At 37.2% G+C, this 7418-nt stretch overlaps 1 long non-coding RNA gene across 1 annotated transcript; it reads left to right on the top strand.

Moving 5' to 3' along the window:
- The first annotated feature begins 1846 nt into the window (after positions 1-1846).
- LOC143414773 (uncharacterized) lies at positions 1847-5223 on the top strand. Its single transcript, XR_013095460.1, has 4 exons — positions 1847-1885; positions 2160-2192; positions 4138-4398; positions 4966-5223. It is a non-coding gene; the product is annotated as an uncharacterized LOC143414773 (long non-coding RNA).
- The last annotated feature ends 2195 nt before the right edge of the window (positions 5224-7418 follow it).

Here is a 7418-nt window from a genome sequence, read left to right as displayed (position 1 = left end):
CCCTGAATAGTTTCATATTTGGAGGTAGGGTGTCAACCTCCTTGCCAGGTACAGAAAGCAAAAAGCAAAGAGAGCACATGCATCATCTCCCTCTTCCTTAGTGGAGGCAGTAAGAAAAACAGCAAAAATCAGAGCCAGACAGGTGGGTTTCAAAAAGGGCAGAAAAACTGTAAAAAGGCTAAATCAGTTCATAAAAACAGAATGTTGTCGTGTGCTTTATATGAATTTGTTTATGTAATTACTAAAAGAAAAAAATGTAGTGTCTATACAGACAGTCAGAGCAAGATGTAGGAAACTACATTTTCTAGTGCTTATTGCTGTGTATTTTGTTTTATGCATTTAATAACAGGCCAGTGTATTAAAAAAGGCCACCTTTCAGTTATAAACTGTGTTAGATTGCTTAGCCAGACTGAAACTGTGCAGAATAGGAAGCTTTGTGCAGACTTACAGAGAACATTGCCTATTTTCATGCTGCTAAAAGAGAATAAGAGGAAACAGCTTGGGGTGAAAGAGCGTTGAGACTGTGAGGTGTAAACATTAGTGCCTTAGAGGGGGTTGAAGTTAACTGTCACTGTTGCATGATAATAATACTTTGCCTATGCAGACAGGGCGTGTTCAGCCCTTTAAAATAGTGAAGCCTGTGTGCTTCCTCTTGGAGAGCAACACAGAAGGTGGTATTGTGTACATCTCCACATGCATGTGCTTAATAAATAATTGTGGTTGACTGGACCTGCTCTGAGTATTGGTTGTTTGTTCTCAGCACATCATCAAAGAATCGGGACAGTGGTCTCCAACTTGCTTGTCACGTCCTTTGAGCCGGGTTGTGACAATAGCTCATAATTTATGCTCCACGTTTGTGCCATAGTTCACAGTTCATATTTGTCATATCACAGTTTGTAAATAAAACTGAGTAATTACATCTAACAGTATCTCTGTCGTTGTTTGCATTTGAGTTAATTCTCCTGGTCTGCCCTTCTATGGCGTTATTTTTGTGCCTCTATTCTGAGGGCATGTAAATAATTTTTGTAAGTACAAATATTGCATTTTAAGGAGAAAATTATTCTGAGCAAAGAAAAGCTTAATTTGAGCGAACTGAATTCATTTTTGCGTACAAGAAATGTATGTCAGTGTTTGCTATTATCCATATACACACAATAACAGCCCCTGTCGCTCAGGTGTTGGCATTTGCTGTTGCTCAGGTCCCTGCTCGGTGTGCTGAGAGACCAACGTAGTATGTTTCATTTTGAACAGAATTACATCATTTTGATTGACAGCATTACTTTTCTACACAAGTATATTTGTCTTATTTCTAGTCAAAATATCTCATTATACTTCAAATAACACACAATAAGCTAAAGAGTAAAATTTCAGTAAGATATAATTGTTTTTAGACAGTGAATCATAAAACTAGAAAATTTTCACTTGTTCCATTGTCAGATTTTGCACTTATTTCAAGCAGAAATATCTTGTATTAAGTGAAAAAACCTGTCAATGGAATGAGTGGAAATTTTCTAGTTTCAAGCCTGTCTTAACCTGTCTTAAAACAGGTTCATATATCTTACTGAAATGTTACTCTTTAGCCGATTGTGTCGTATTTTAAGTGTAATAAGATATTTTGACTAGAAATAAGATAAATACACTTGGTGAGATTTGGAGCTTTTCCAGTATACAGCAGATGTTTAAGCTCAGTTTAAAGGGGAAGGAAGAATGGAGGCCACTGAGAAGAAGAAGTTACATTCTTATCTATACGAGGAAAACAGCGGCTCTTTCTTCTACTTATTTATTTTTGGAAACGAAAACACTTAAAGATTAGCTGTGGATCAGAGTGCAGCAGAGCTGGATGTGAGGATGAAGTACTCTTTGCTCTGTGTACCGGGGCTATTCTGTAAGTACAAAACTGATTTTCTCTGTTTATATGACACTGAATAAAGAAAACAGTTTTTCATTGTGTAACTTGAGAGTTTTTGAAGGGAGAACAAGTTTGTCTAAGAATTTGATTGGCGCTACATTGTGTTCAATTGTCTTATATCAGTTTAAAGTCTATAAGCACATAAATTAGAGAATGAGCACACAGTGTAATCTTCACCTTTTTATAAATGTTTTAGTTCATAATGAGATGATTTTCTGTCACTTTGATGATGTTTCAATCTTGATTTTAGTGCTCAGTTCATTCTTCTATGGAAATGCTGAAGGTAAGATGTGTTTTTTTTCTTTTGTTCCTCTTTTTTTTACATTAACAGTATAAATTATCAGGTAGTATATTTCTATAGATACCAAACAGGTCACTGTAAGAAATGTGGGGGGCTGGTTATCCATGGAGAGAAAGCCCCTGGCTCTCTGTGTCTTTCTGGTTTGATGAGGAAAGCCAGGAAGTGGGTGCGTTAGAATAAATTCGGGGTTACCAACAGGAAGTAGAAGGGAGAAGTGAACCAGCTGAGTGAGGCCAAGTGGTCAGGATAGATGAGAGTCTAAGAGAAAACAGAGATGGGGTCAGTAAGAACCGGAGTGAGTACAATTTAACTGAGTATTTGATGTGGCAGTTTGGGGATTTAGGTGCCCAGTATTTAAGGCTGGAGCTGCAGTGCTCCCAGCATACGTGAAGCTTCAGCTGTACTGGATCATAACAGAAAGTGAAAAGTGGAAGAGGGAATTACTGGAGGATGAGGTTGAGGGAGCTGATCTAACAATTTTATACGATACATTTGAAATTAAATTTAATAAATTTCAGTTTTAAAACTACCAGGTGAGAGGCAGAGTGTGATTTACTGATACAGATGTTTCTTTCTGTGCACTTATTTCATCATTTTTACAAACTGAATTAGTAATCCAGTACCACTGATGCCAAAAGTAGAACAGATATATTGCCTCACCTGTTTGATGTATTGGGGTACAGACTATCACAATGTACCTTTGTTGTATTAACTGAAAGACTCAAAGGTGTAAAAAAAAAAAAAAAATTTAAAAAAAAAAAAAAAAAAATATATATATATATATATATAAACAAAACACACAAAAAAAACTATACATACAGACAATAATAGGAATAAATACTCTTGGAATCTGTGAATTGCAAGGATGAATACAATTCTCTGGCAAAGACTTAAACACTTCCAGGGATTTAAATAAAGCTGCAAGAGCAGAATATGCATCACAAGACCCAGAAATTCAGTTTCTCTTCATATCTTCATCTTTCTTCTGTGGATAGATGATCCAAATAGTCTTGACTACTTTTTCCCAGCAGTATTACTGACTGTCCACTATTGGACATCCTGTTTTGCCCACGAGGGTAGCGAGTCAGTCACATGACTGAAGACTATCAATACTGTATGATGAAATAAGTTTAAATTGAATGTGTTGTTTCAATAGAACAAGAACAGAATTAAACCCAAATTCAACAAAAATCTCTCAGGTTCGAATCAAAAATACACTTGGAAACTGAGGTCAAAAATGATTCAGATGTACAAATATCAGTGCAGTTATTGAAAAGATTTTCAAAGATCAAATGTGCAAATATCATATTATTATGAACAAGAGCAGCTTAAAAACAGAAGAAGAATCTAACACATTTCAAGGAAATATATTCAACCCTCTGAACATTGTAGTGTAATATGATGGCTCTGGGGACCTGCTGTCTATTTTTAGCCACAGCAATCTTAAAACTGCCTGCTCCCAAAAGAATTGCTTTGCATCCCGCGGGACTACAGTCCCAAAGCTGGCTCTAATGCTGAGCTCCTGGACAGTGTGGCATGATATTTGGTGTCTGATGGATGGAAGCATAATATCCCAGAGGTGTTAAGCAGAGGATTCCAATGATTGGTGGGAAATCAATGGAATCAATTCCTTCACCCTCCAGGAACTGCCTGCATAGTCTCATCACAGGAGGTTGAGCATTGTCGTGAACCAGGTGGAACCCAGGACTCCAGCACAGGGTTCTACAATGGGTCCAAGCATTTCTTCGTAGTACCTTATGGGAGTCAGGGTGGTGTTGCCTGGCCTGTAGAGTTCTGTGTGTCCCTCCATGGATATGCCTCCCCAGACCATCACTGACACTGAAAAAGTGATGCAACATTATTTTCACAGCCTGTTTGATATAAAATGTGAATAATGATCTTGTTTTGTTGTATTTCTAACTTTCAGAACTTGGAGAGAAGGTCACTTTGACAGCAGACAGCACAAACATACCAGCAGGGGACAGTGTGACACTGACCTGTGATGTGAAGGAGTCTGCTAAATTAAAATATGAATGGTTCAGACAAACTTCATCTGAAGAGAAGTCCATAATAACTCATGAATCAGGCAGAGTGATATCTGTCTCTAAAGGAGGAAATTACACCTGTAAAGCTGAAGGGAAAAATGTCACCATAACAGAAAGTGACTCAGTCACCATTCAGGAAACTGGTTAGTTTAAACATTTCATTTGGAATAAAACAACAAAGTCTTTAAGAAATCAGTTTGAAACTGTGTCTGTACAGGCACAGATAGAAGAATTCAGTTTTCTGTCTGCTTCTTGCTCAGGATGTTTTTACACATTTTTTATGTGTGTAGAAAAATGTATACACCTTTAGTTGTTACTGAAAAACATTAAATCATAATTCATGCAGTGTAATCAGTGAATTAACAATGTATAACAATATATTTATTGATCTGAACAGAAAAGTAAATAAAAATACAATGAAACAAAAATAACATATTCATTCTGGATCACTGTATGTTATTTTAACTTACCTACAATAATATAATAATATGTTTTATGGAAACCATTCATCTTTTAAATTTTTAATCAGCTTGCAGAGGAACAAACACAGCTTATCAAAATCTTAAAGTAGTTAACAGATGAGAATCTGCACACTGAATGAATCCTAAAATCAATATATGAGTTAATTTTAAAGATTGCTGCACAACAAGTCATTCACATAATTATGATAAAAAGCTGCTGCTGGAAACAGATATGTTTTTCTTTCCCAGTTCGTAACAGCATTACAGTGAAACTGCAGCACAGCTGGTCTCAGATATTCACTGGTGAGACAATCACTCTCAGATGTGAGATTCAGGGAGGTGAAGGAAAGGTGTGGAAATATGAATGGACAGCACCCAACACAAACAGCCCTCCAACATCCAGTGAATACAGGATCAGCAGAGTTTCAGTGTCCCACAGTGGAGACTACAGATGTCGGGGTAGCAGTGACTATCTCTTAACAGGATGGAGTGATGCCTTCACACTGACAGTTTCATGTGAGTTGGACCATGATTCATGCTGACATTTCATGTTTTCATGTTTACATCTGTCTTAACAGGAAAACTCCAACAATGATCCAGCTGTCTGCAGGCAGCTCAGGACAACAGTTTTTCTCACTGTGCAAACAGAAAGGAGAGACACCATGGAGGCTCTTAAAATATCAGCAAGTTTGATAAGAGAATGATAAATCAGTGAAATCTTCAGTTACAGGCTAATGTGCAATTAATCTTTGTGTTCATAGATACATTACTCCATGAATGTTTAAAATGTGATCAGTACTGAAATTTGCTCTTAATGATGATTTAATGATTTGATGGTTTTGTTTCTTCAACAGCAAGTAAACCCAGAGCCACACTGACAGCACACAGTTCAGTCATACCAGCAGGGGGCAGTGTGACACTGAGCTGCTCTGTGGAGGGCTCTGCTGGCTGGAAGTATAACTGGTTCAGACGTGATTCAGTCTCTTCTAAAGCTCAGCTCATGAGAGGAAATAATGCAAACAGAGTTATTAGTGTCTCACAAGGAGGTCTGTACCACTGCAGAGGAGGGAGAGGAGATCCAGTTTTCTACACAGAGGACAGTGCTCCAGTTACAATTCAGAAACAAGGTCAGAGTTAAGTTTTGTTGTGAAGTAAAACACAAAATAATGATTAAATTGAAATTAGAATTTATAACTATGATTTTTTTTAATTCATTTTTTTTGTTTGTTTCCTGTTGATTTTTCTTTAAATGTTTGTTTTTTTGGGAACAGTTTTGGCTGCTGTGAAACTGCAGCACAGCTGGTCTCAGATATTCACTGGTGAGACAATCACTCTCAGATGTGAGATTCAGGGAGGTGAAGGAAAGGTGTGGAAATATGAATGGACAGCACCCAACACAAACAGCCCTCCAACATCCAGTGAATACAGGATCAGCAGAGTTTCAGTGTCCCACAGTGGAGACTACAGATGTCGGGGTAGCAGTGACTATCTCTTAACAGGATGGAGTGATGCCTTCAGACTGACAGTTTCATGTGAGTTGGACCATGATTCATGCTGACATTTCATGTTTTCATGTTTATATCTGTCTACTACTCTTTGGTGTTTGTGGATCAAAAGGTTAATTACTATTTGAGGTATGATTTTTTTTATTATTAATTAATTTATGTTATTATTGTTATTTTCCCTGAAGTAAATGATAATCTAACGTACCCCCCCCCCCCCTTGTAAACACAACAGCAAGTAAACCCAGAGCCACACTGACAGCACAAAGTTCAGTCATACCAGCAGGGGGCAGTGTGACACTGAGCTGCTCTGTGGAGGGCTCTGCTGGCTGGAAGTTTGACTGGTTCAGACGTGATTCAGTCTCTTCTAAAGATCAGCTCATGAGAGGAAATGAAGCAAACAGAGTTATTAGTGTCTCACAAGGAGGTCTGTACCACTGCAGAGGAGGGAGAGGAGATCCAGCTTTCTACACAGAGGACAGCAGTGACGTCACAGTTAAAGAAATTTGTGAGTTTAAACATTTCATTTAGAGTAAACAATAAAGTCTAAAACTCTGAGAAAATTCGGAGAATTGCAGTCACCCTCTTCTTATTGTCGATTTTTAAAACAACATTTTTTTTAAATCCTTGCTACTTACAACCATTAAATCATGTTGTCATGCAGAGTAATCAGTGGGTTAATGATGTCTAAAGTTATTGATCTGAACAGAAAAGTTTATATAACACATTCATTTCAGATCACCACATCTGCTTTCTTTAAGGTTTTAAACTGAATATATTAAAAGGTTTGACTTTGACTATTTTTATAGAAGCCATTTGTCTTTGAAATTTTCAATCAGCTTTCAGAGGAACCAACACACAGAGTCAACTACAGTTTATTAAAATGTTAAAGTTCTCGGGTACTAGGGCTGCAACGATACTGATCTGATACCGATACTTTGTACAAAAACTTAATGTTTTATTGTACACTGGAAAAAAGGGATTGGCCATCTCTTGGATTTATGTAAGCATCTTGCGTGTATTCAACACAATTGCCTCATGCTTTAAAGTTAAGTGTAACTATATAGTGTAGAAACTACATGATATGCAGAGAAGGTATATTAAATTGTTCATATCATGTTCGAGTAAAGTAAGTCAATAATATAGCAATGTTAAATCTCACGACACCGCACGTGATTTCATCTCGCACACTTTGGATCA

Source organism: Maylandia zebra, linkage group LG3 (assembly GCF_041146795.1).
Source record: "Maylandia zebra isolate NMK-2024a linkage group LG3, Mzebra_GT3a, whole genome shotgun sequence".
Classification (NCBI taxonomy): Eukaryota; Metazoa; Chordata; class Actinopteri; order Cichliformes; family Cichlidae; genus Maylandia; species Maylandia zebra.
Note: the sequence above shows the minus strand (reverse complement) of the source record. Positions and strands in the feature narration are given on the sequence as shown.